Source organism: Salvelinus alpinus, chromosome 18 (assembly GCF_045679555.1).
Source record: "Salvelinus alpinus chromosome 18, SLU_Salpinus.1, whole genome shotgun sequence".
NCBI classification, from domain to species: Eukaryota; Metazoa; Chordata; class Actinopteri; order Salmoniformes; family Salmonidae; genus Salvelinus; species Salvelinus alpinus.
The window spans coordinates 29,329,029-29,340,763 of NC_092103.1; positions in this window are offsets into that span (position 1 = coordinate 29,329,029).

Sequence of the window (11,735 nt, forward strand, 5' to 3'; positions counted from 1 at the left end):
ACTCTGTTCCCCCCCCATGTCCTTGTCCGGTATTGTTTATTGTAAGTGCTTGTGCACATTATTTTCTGGTGTGTGACAGGTTTTGTACCCATTGTATTTATTGTTCTGTTTACGGTGATTTTTATTATTAAACTGCGCCGTTGTAACACAGTTTTTGCTCTCCTGCGCCTGACTTCTCTGTCGCCAGTACGCACCCCTTACACGGGGATTCGATCTAACAACCTTTTGGTTACTGGTGGCCCAACGCTCTAACCACTAGGCTACCATATGTCATGGCCGTCTCAGTCAACAGATTCTCAACCCAACTGAACACTTATGGGAGATTCTGGATCGGCGCCTGAGACAGCGTTTTCCACCACGATCAACAAAACCCCAAATGATGGAATTTCTCGTGGAGTAACGGTGTTGCATCCTTCCAATAGAGTTCCAGACAATATAGAATCTATGCCAAGGTGCTTTGAAGATGTTCTACCTCGTGGTGGCCCAACGCCCTATTAAGACACTATGTTGGTGTTGCCTTTATTTTGGCAGTTTCCTGTACATACAATACGTACACACAGGTTTGCACATGCATGCACACTCACAGGACCCTGGCCATCTGCTTTGACTTTCCTCTAGAAGGCTAGGGAAGGTTTTCATGATCTCTGGATCGGAGCCTGTATAGAAATATAAACTATTCATAATGCACACACACACTGGTGTCATTGTGAGGAAAGGAGAGGGGGCAAATAAGACTGGTGTCACTGACCTGACTGAATAAATACTCTAAATTATCACTAATCAATTAGACCATCTAACACTCTGTGTCCCTCGCTATCTTTGTCCTCTCTTCCTCTCTCGTCACTGTCTTTCTTCCTTCTGACTCTCCCTCTTTTCCTCTATTCCTCTTCTGAATTTCCTTCTCTTCTTCCTTCCTCTCTCTGTCTCTCCCTCCTCTTTACCCCTCCATCTCTACATCTCACCATCTCCCCCTGCTGCTGTTCTGTTGCCTGACAGCTTGCCCGCTGAGGAGCTCCTTCTCTCCCTCTTCCCTTCTCCTCTTTTCTTCCTTTATTCCCTTCTTCCCTCTGTCCATCAGCCAGGTATTAATTAGAGGATCTTGTACTCCCTCTCCCCTGGTCTATGATCGCCACGGGCTACCAGTTCCCCCTCCATTCCAGCTGCTTGTTCTCACGCTCTCTCACTCTCTCACTCCCTTTCTTTCTTTCTCTCCCTATCTCTCTCTCCATTTCTTTATCACTCTCTCCATAGAAGAGGGTGACTAGAGACATATAGAAGAGGGTGCCTAGCGACATTCAGAAGAGGGTGACTAGTGACAGAATTGTTAGGTTAGATTACTCGTTTGTTATTACTGCATTGTCGGAACTAGAAGCACAAGCATTTCGCTACACTCGCATTAACATCTGCTAACCATGTGTATGTGACAAATAAAATTTGATTTGATTTGATATAGAAGAGGGTGACTAGCGACATTCAGAAGAGGGTGACTAGTGACATAGAAGAGGGTGACTAGCGACATAGAAGAGGGTGACTAGCGACATATAGAAGAGGGTGATTAGCGACATATAGAAGAGGGTGACTAGCAACATATAGAAGAGAGTGACTAGCGACATATAGAAGAGGGTGACTAGCGACACACAGAAGAGGGTGACTAGCGACACATAGAAGAGAGTGACTAGCGACATATAGAAGAGGGTGACTAGTGACATATAGAAGAGGGTGACTAGCGACATATAGAAGATGACTAGCGACATATAGAAGAGGGTGACTAGCGACATATAGAAGAGGGTGGCTAGCAACATATAGAAGAGGGTGACTAGCGACATATAGAAGAGGCTGACTACCGACACATAGAAGAGGGTGACTAGCGACATATAGAAGAGGATGACTAGCGACATATAGAAGAGGGTGACTAGCGACATATAGAAGAGGATGACTAGCGACATATAGAAGAGGGTGACTAGCGACATATAGAAGAGGGTGACTAATGACATATACACAAGAGGGGGAATAACGCCAGAATATAAACAAGAAGAGAGAAGGAACAAAAAGGAGAGAAGTAATCAATGAAAAGAACTGTCAGGCAGAGGGAGTGTGTGTGAGTGTCATGAAGCAGGAGAGGTTATGAAAACTAGAGAGAAATGGAGAGAGAGAGAAAGTGAGAGGCAGTATATTATATTCTATTGTATTCTGCTAGATCATGCAGACGTCTTCTGTCTTGTCTCATCTGGCTCCTGAAACCCTCCGATGAGATTTAGAGCCCTGACATATCGACCTGTCAGATGTCAGGGCTCTCTCTCTCTCTCTCTCTCTCTCACACACACACACACACACACACACACACACACACACACACACACACACACACACACACACACACACACACACACACACACACACACACACACACACACACTCGCGTTTGGCAGGTGGCAGTTGTTAATTTTAGTCCCTGAGTAATACACAGGACAACTATGGTTTTCTTATAGCTAAAAAATTCTACAAGAGTGCAGTGGGAAAGGCAGTAAGAAGTGTCTGGCTCATTATCATTGCAGTAGTGTCACGTTCCTGACCTGTTTTCTCTTGTTTTGTATGTGTTTATTGGTCAGGGCGTGAGTTTTGGGTGGGCAGTCTATGTTTTCTGTTTCTATGTTGGTTTTGGGTTGCCTGGTATGGCTCTCAATCAGAGGCAGGTGTTTGACGTTTCCTCTGATTGAGAGTCATATTAAGGTAGGTTGTTCTCACTGTTTGTTTGTGGGTGGTTGTCTCCTGTGTCAGTGTCTGTATGTTACGCCACACGGGACTGTTCCGGTTTTTGTAGTCTGTTCCTGTTCGTGAGTTCTTCGTGTTATATGTAAGTTCGTCGTTCAGGTCTGTCTACATCGTTTGTTGTTTTGTTAGTTATCAAGTATAGTTCGTTTTCGTCTTCGTCTGTTTTTGTTTAATAAAATATCATGTCATTTCAAAACGCTGCGCCTTGGTTCAATCCCTGCTCCTCCTCTTTGGATGAAGAGGAGGAGGAAAACCGTTACAGAACCACCCACCTTATTACCAGAACCAAGCAGCGGGGAAAAGGGCAGCGACAGCAACCGCAGAGATCCCAGGATTCATGGACATGGAAGGAGATCCTGGACGGCAAAGGACCCTGGGCTCAGCCAGGGGAATATCGCCGTCCCAAGGCGGAGCTGGAGGCAGCGAAGGCAGAGAGGCGCTGGTATGAGGAGGCAGCGCGGCGACGCGGTTGGGAGCCCGAGAGTCAGACCCAAAAATTTCTTGGGGGGGGCACACGAGGAGTGTGGCAAAGCCGGGTAGGATACCTGAGCCAACTCCCCGTGCTTACCGTGGAGTGAGAGGGCGTCGTACTGGTCAGACACCGTGTTATGCGGTAAAGCGCACGGTGTCCCCAGTACGCGTGCTTAGCCCAGTGCGGGCTATTCCACCTTGTCGCACTGGGAGGGCTAGGTTGGGCATCGAGCCGGATGTCATGAAGCCGGCCCAACGTATCTGGCCTCCAGTACGTCTCCTCGGGCCGGCGTACATGGCACCAGCCTTACAGGTGGTGTCCCCGGTTCGCCTGCATAGCCCAGTGCGGGTTATTCCACCTCGCCGCACTGGCAGGGCTACGGGGACCATTCAACCTGGTAAGGTTGGGGAGGCTCGGTGCTCAAGAGCACGTGTCCTCCTTCACGGTCCGGTATACCCGGTGCCACCTCCAAGTACCAGTCCACCGGTGGCAGCCCCCCGCACCAGGCTGTCTCTCCGGGTTCTCTCTCCAGCTGCTCCCACCTGTCCAGCGCTGTCAGAGCTTTCCTCCTCTCCAGCGCAGCCAGTGCCTATACCACGCACCAGGCTGTCTCTCCGTCTCCTCCCTACAGGTGTGCCCGTCTGCCCTACGCCGTCTGAACTGCCCGTCTGCTCTACGCCGTCTGAACTGCCCGTCTGCCCAGCGGCGCCTGAACTGCCCGTCTGCCCAGCGGCGCCTGAACTGCCCGTCTGCCCAGCGGCGCCTGAACTGCCCGTCTGCCCAGCGGCGCCTGAACTGCCCGTCTGCCCAGCGGCGCCTGAACTGCCCGTCTGCCTTATGGCGTCTGAACTGTCCGTCTGCCCAACGGCGCCTGAACTGCCCGTCTGTCATGAGCCTGCAAAGCTGCCCGTCTGTCATGAGCCTGCAAAGCTGCCCGTCTGCCATGAGCCTGCAAAGCTGCCCGTCTGCCAAGAGCCTACAGAGACGTCCGCCAGACAGGAGCCGCTAGAGCCTTCCGCCAGACCGGATCAGCCAGAGCCTTCCGCCAGACCGGATCAGCCAGAGCCTTCCGCCAGACCGGATCAGCCAGAGCCTTCCGCCAGACCGGATCAGCCAGAGCCTTCCGCCAGACCGGATCAGCCAGAGCCTTCCGCCAGACCGGATCAGCCAGAGCCTTCCGCCAGACCGGATCAGCCAGAGCCTTCCGCCAGACCGGACCAGCCTTCAGAGCCGTCCAGCCAGGACCTGCCAGAGCCGTCCAGTCAGGACCTGCCAGAGCCGTCCAGCCAGGACCTGCCAGAGCCGTCCAGCCAGGACCTGCCAGAGTCCCTCAGCCAGGACCTGCCAGAGTCCCTCAGCCAGGACCTGCCAGAGTCCCTCAGCCAGGACCTGCCAGAGTCCCTCAGCCAGGACCTGCCAGAGTCCCTCAGCCAGGACCTGCCAGAGTCCCTCAGCCAGGACCTGCCAGAGTCCCTCAGCCAGGACCTGCCAGAGTCCCTCAGCCCGGAGCTGCCGTCCCTCAGCCCGGTGCTGCCCCTTATCCCGGTGCTGCCCCTTATCCCGGTGCTGCCCCTTCATTTAGGTGGGTTTAGTTGGAGGGTGGTCATTGGGAGGGGGATACAGAAGCGGGGAGTGACTATGGTGGTGTGGGGACAGCGTCCGGAGCCTGAGCCACCACCGTGGTCAGATGCCCACCCAGACCCTCCCCTAGACTTTGTGCTGGTGCGCCCGGCGTTCGCACCTTAAGGGGGGGGTTATGTCACGTTCCTGACCTGTTTTCTCTTGTTTTGTATGTGTTTATTGGTCAGGGCGTGAGTTTTGGGTGGGCAGTCTATGTTTTCTGTTTCTATGTTGGTTTTGGGTTGCCTGGTATGGCTCTCAATCAGAGGCAGGTGTTTGACGTTTCCTCTGATTGAGAGTCATATTAAGGTAGGTTGTTCTCACTGTTTGTTTGTGGGTGGTTGTCTCCTGTGTCAGTGTCTGTATGTTACGCCACACGGGACTGTTCCGGTTTTTGTTAGTTCGTTCGTTTTATGTAGTCTGTTTTCCTGGTTCATGCGTTCTTCACGTTGTATGTAAGTTCGTGTCCAGGTCTGTCTACATTCGTTTATTTGTTTTGTAATTATTCAAGTGTTTGTCGTGTTTGTCCGTTTTGTCTATTAAATCAATATGTATTCACAACCCGCTGCATTTTGGTCAAATCCCTGCTACTCCTCTTCGGATGAGGAGAAGGAGGAAGCCCGTTACAAGTAGGCCCCAGCGAAACAGGCACATGTGCAAGGCAGACACTTTCATTAGAGGAATTATGAAGATAATGCACTCGTTTGACCAAATCATTTAATAGCTAAATAGTTAATTAACTAGCTAACGAGTGCGCTAACTAACCATGCTACAAGCAATGTTTCAAATGTATTTTGTAGCCTACCTTACCAGCTGTGCTATCTCATCTGGCAACAGCTGGTTTGCAGCTGCACAACATAGCGGAAACACTGTGTTGTGTGCAAAGGGTGGCTACTTTGAAGAATAAAATATATTTAGATTTGTTAAACACTTTTTTGGTTACTACATGATTCCATATGTATTATTTCATAGTTTTGATGTTCTCACTATTATTCTACAATGTAGAAAATAGTACAAATAAAGAAAAACCTGAATGAGTAGGTGTGTCCAAACGTTTGACTGGTACTGTGCGTATATATATACTGTACATTGAAATAACAACAGGAAAGAAGAACAGGTCAGAAGAACACGTGGATACCATTATTAGGTCTCTTTGTCCAGTATGAAGGAATTCAGAGGTAGACTTACATTTTTTTGTGCTAAGCTAGTTAGCATTGTTTCGCGAAACTACCTCTAACTTCCTTCATACTGGACGCAGAGACATAAACATTTATTCCCCAAATCCCAAACTATCCCTTTAACAATTGACAGTGAATGTGTCCCAAATTATACCCTATTCCCTTTATAGTGCACTACTTTTGACCAGGGCCCATAACGCTCTGCTCAAAAGACAGTATCAATCATCAGTAGAAGAAGCCACAAGGAGTGCTGCTGGTGCTATCTGGCTTCACAACAATACCTTCCAGAAGTGACTACAGACAGACTACCTTGTCCTAGTATTAGTGTTAACTATGTGAGTAATTCACATATTATTCAGTTATTGATGCCTGATTGACATGAATTTCTTGGCACTACTAAATATATGTGTTTATTTAACTAGGCAAGTCAAATTCTTATTTACAATGATGGCCTCCCCCGGCCAAACCCTCCCCTAACCGGGCAACGCTGGGCCAATTGTGCGCAGCCCTATGGGACTCCCGAGCACTATGAAAGCAGTTTGAATATGTTTTATTTGGGACATGGTGGAGTATCAGTATCTTTGGTGGAGGTGATCAATACAATGGTGACAAAGGATGCAGCCTAGTATGGTTTTCTAAACTGACACTGTCGGTCTCTACATGTAAACATTAGCCCTGTTGAGAAATGCTTAATTCACCAGCACTCCTACATAAGCGGGTCGTTCCACAAAATGGGTGCCTTTTTCCTCCCTTTGATATTTTAAGTAGGAATTATGCACCAATATGGAATTTTAAAAGCCTGTTATATTAAATGAAGTGCACTTTAATATACCACATTGATAATTCAATACATTTTGAATATGAATACAGGCTTGCTAACCCTCTGTCAACCCTGTGTCACTCCTAAGAAGATTTCAACCCACTTAATCCCAAAATGTCTCCAAGCTTCACCATCATTAGTTAGCTTTCCATTCAGTTGGCGACAGATTTTCATGCAAATATTTTCAAATCCGCATAAAGAAAATATGTGCATTTCAAATCAAATCAAATTGTATTCAAATTGTATTCGTCACATGCGCTGAATACAACAGGTGCAGACCTTACAGTGAAATGCTTACTTACGAGCCCCTAACTAACAATGCAGTTAAAAAAATATGAGTAAGAATAAGAAATGAAAGTAACAAGTAATTAAAGAGCAGCAGTGAAATAACAACAGCGAGACTATATACAGGGGGGTAGCGGTACAAAGTCAATGTGCGGGGGCACCGGTTAGTTGAGGTAATATGTACATGTAGGTAGAGTTATTAAAGTGATGATAACAACAGAGTAGCAGCGGTGTAAAAGAGGGGGGGGGGGGGGGGGCAATGCAAATAGTCTGGGTAGCCATTTGATTAGATGTTCAGGAGTCTTATGGCTTGGTGGTAGAAGCTGTTTAGAAGCCTCTTGTACCTAGACTTGGCGCTCCGGTACCGCTTGCTGTGCGGTAGCAGAGAGAACACTCGGCTTAACCATCTCACTTCAGTGTGGTATGGCAGGCTGTGGGTAATGTTGCTGTCGCTGAGAAGTTTGTCAAACTGACGATGGTTCAGACCTCTGGACCGGATGAAATTTACAGTGCGAACAACCACCTCCATGACGTGGTCCATTTTCAGCGACTTGCAACACAATGCCTCCTGGTGCAAAATACAGTGAAATGTCCAGAAACGATCTCCTCCATTAAGGGCTTGAACTTTGTCTTTGAACTTTGTCGCGACACCTGCTTTCTTTCCGACCATGGATGGCGCGCCGTCTGTAGCCAGGCTGACAGCGCGGGACCAGTCCACTCCAACTCTGTCCAATGCAGCAACGACAGAGCCGAAAATGTCCACGGCTGTTGTGGTGTCCATCATTGGCACCAACTCAAGAAACTCTTCAGTAACAGTCAATGTCTCATCAACTCCTCGAATAAATATGGCCAGTTGGGCCACGTCTGTGATGTCAGTGCTCTCGTCAATTGCCACGGAAAATGCAATAAATGACTTGACTCTCTGTTTCAATTGACTGTCTAAATCTGCCGATAGTTCCGAAATCCTCTCTGCTATAGTATTCCTCGTCAGGCTAATATTGGCAAAAGCTTGTCGCTTCTCGGCACATACAAGTTCAGCCGCCTTCATCATGCATCGTTTAACAAAGTCACCGTCGGAATACGGCTTCGATGCTAATGCTATTTCGCTAGCAATTAGGTAGCTGGCTTTTACCGCTGCTTCACTGACTTCTCGGCTCTGGATGAAAGTTGACTGCTGTTTCCTCAAACCCGCCAGCAATTCGTTAATCTTATCTCTTCTCAGTTGTCCTTGCAAGCCGTCATATTTTTCGCTGTGATGAGTCTCGTAGTGGCGTCGAATATTATATTCCTTCAATACCGAAACTTGTTGCAAACACACCAAGCACGAAGGTTTTCCGTGCATCTCTGTAAATAAATAGGACGTGGTCCATTTTTCTTTGAAAATTCTACACTCCTTATCTACTTTTCTCCGTTTGGATAACGACATTTTGGCTAATGAGGTATTAAGGTATTAACAACGTCGTAACAAGCAGCAGATGGCGCATTGATACCGTCTGCTGTTTTCAGTCTGTCTCAGTGATGCAGCTTGTCTTCTACTCTGATGGAAAGAGTGCGCCCCTTAGCGGATAATCCATGAATTGCAGCGAATTAAAAATATTAATTCCATGTCTTTTATGCATTTTTTCCACTTTCAAATTATCCTGCGGGCCTGATCGAACCTCCTTGGGGGCCGGTTCCGGCCCGCGGGCCGTATGTTTGACACCCCTGGTCTATGACTAGGGTGGCTGGAGTCTTTGACCATTTTTAGGGCCTTCCTCTGACACCGCCTGGTGTAGAGGTCCTGGATGGCAGGAAGCTTGGCCCCAGTGATGTACTGGGCCGTACGCACTACCCTCTGTAGTGCCTTGCGGTCGGAGGCCGAGCAGTTGCCATACCAGGCAGTGATGCAACCAGTCAGGATGCTCTTAATGGTGCAGCTGTAGAGAACCTTTTGAGGATCTGAGGACCCATGCCAAATCTTTTCAGTCTTCTGAGGGGTTCTGAGAATGGGTTTTGTCGTGCCCTCTTCACGACTGTCTTGGTGTGCTTGGACCATGTTAGTTTGTTGGTGATGTGGACACCAAGGAACTTGAAGCTCTCATTTTCCCTTCAGTTGTTTGTTTCCACCAAACTGACTTGTTGTGGAGAAAAATCGTAGCTCACCCCCAAAAAATGTTGCTTAAGTTTTCATGTACCGAATAAAAATCTAAAGTTCAATGTGTTTCCATGTTATATTCAACTCTACACATTTAAATAGGGATAGGTGATATAAAGTGATTAAGGTGTCAGGACCTCATTGTTTTTGTAACAAAATAGGTGAGAGGAAGAAGATATAAAGAGAAAAAGAGAGTGTGGGGGGCAAATTAAGAGAGTGAAAAAGTGCACAGAGGGTGAAAGGAAAGGTTGGGGAGGTAGAGAATGAGAGAGAATGAGATGGAGTGGGAGAGGGAGCGTGGGAGAGGGAGCGTATGAGAGTGGGAGAGAGAGAGAGAGAGAGAGAGAGAGAGAGAGAGAGAGAGAGAGAGAGAGAGAGAGAGAGAGAGAGAGAGAGAGAGAGAGAGAGAGAGAGTAGGAGAAGGAAATAAAGAAAGATTTAAACTATGCCTCCTTGATTTCCCTCACTTCACGCCTCTGCTACCTCAGCATTCACAGAGGAAAGAATATTGCTTGCTTACTCATACTCACACACTGGTGCGTGTAGGCACACGCGCACGCACGCACGCACGCACGCACGCACGCACGCACGCACGCACGCACGCACGCACGCACACACGCACACACACACACACACACACACACACACACACACACACACACACACACACACAAGGCAGGTAAACATCCCTAAAGAAGGTTCATACGCATACATAGATATATAATCTCATGCACACCACTGGCTCCAAGCATGCCTTCAGTTCAGCATGAAGGAAATAATCATTCTATATGTTAGCATTCTATAGAAATGCCATTATTCATGAGATTGCTGCATCTATTCAAAAATGAAAATGCCAGTATGTAAACAAACATAAACATATAGCGCTTACCAGTCCTCTCCGGGATTCAATACCATACTATATTCACAACGACACAATGTACTCCATGGCCATGGTATATAAAAGCCATGGCATTAATGGTTGGGAAGCTCAAGACTTTAAGTCACAGGAAAGGTAATGTCACTGGGTGATTCTAAACTGGTCTAACTAGCAAGCTGCACCCTGCAGTGTACATTGTAAATGTTTTTCTAGACAAACTATCATCAGAAGATGCTATGTGGCAATTGTTTTCTGCCAATTCCATGGGACTACAGATTACAACTAGTTGGGGTAACATTTGAGCCTAATATACTGTGTAAACAACATGTTAACAATGTATTTGATTGTGTATTTTATCAGGCCCCCATGCTTAAGACACATCAACAGATAATGTACCACACATATATGTATTTTACCCTCCATATTGTCCATCATCCAGACAGAGAGTACACTCTTAGAAATAAAGGTGCTATCTAGAACCTAAAAGGGTTCTTTGGCTGTCCCCTTAGGATAACCATTTGAAGAACCCTTTTTGATTCCAAGTAGAACCCTTTTGAGTTCCATGTAGAACCCTGTACACAGAGGGCTTTACATGGAACCAAAAATAGTTATACCTGGAACCAAAAAGGGTTCTTCTATGGGAACAGCCAAATAAACATTTTGGAACCCTTCTTTCTCAGTGTACTGTTGACTATACATAATGGATAATGGATTTTATGCTTGTCCATTCTTAGAAAAGCAAAACATTCCTAGACTCATATTATATCTTATATGTATGTGTGCGCTCGCACACGCATGTGTGTGTGTGCTATATTGGGCTTTGGGTGGGTTCTAATAGAATTCTTGGGAGGGGAACAGAGGAGAATGAAGATGAATGTAGATGAAGAGAGTTCTAATCACAGACATGGCACCAAACACACACATCTCAGCCAGACCGTGTTCGGGGGCGGAGAGAGAGAGAGACTCTAGCCCTGTACTGAAGGATAGACTGTGTGTTTTGTATTGGTCCTATCGAAGCTTTTACTTTTCACTTTGGGATGAAAGCAGGTGGTTTGTGTTACTCTTACATCAGACACACTCTTGCAGGCAACCTCTTATGTATGAGTGTATAAGGAACTGTGTTTGACAGAGTGTGATAATGCAATAAATGCTTTGTGTGTGTATGTGTGACTCCGACCTACCAGCTCTCACAGTCTCACGTCAAAATTAGTTGTTCACCCATGTTTCTCAAACGTCAAATTTTGAAGTATTAAGGTTATGTTTAGGCATTAACTCCAAATGATTATGGTTAGGCATTAATGGTTAAGGTAAGGGTTAACATTTGGGATAGGCTTAAAACTAAAATATATATATATTTAAAAACCAGGATGATAATGGGACCTTCCTGGACTATGATCGATTTCCGCCACTGCACCCCTCTACTAGCTTGAACCAGAAAATGGCTGCTCATTGATCGAATCCAGGTGAGTGTAAATGGATGTGTCTGTACCAGAAAGAAGGAGAAGAATCGTTCTCGGTGTGACTGCCTTCTTCCCCCGCGTCCAGGCTTTCAAATCGCTTTGAGCCCTTGTACCAGC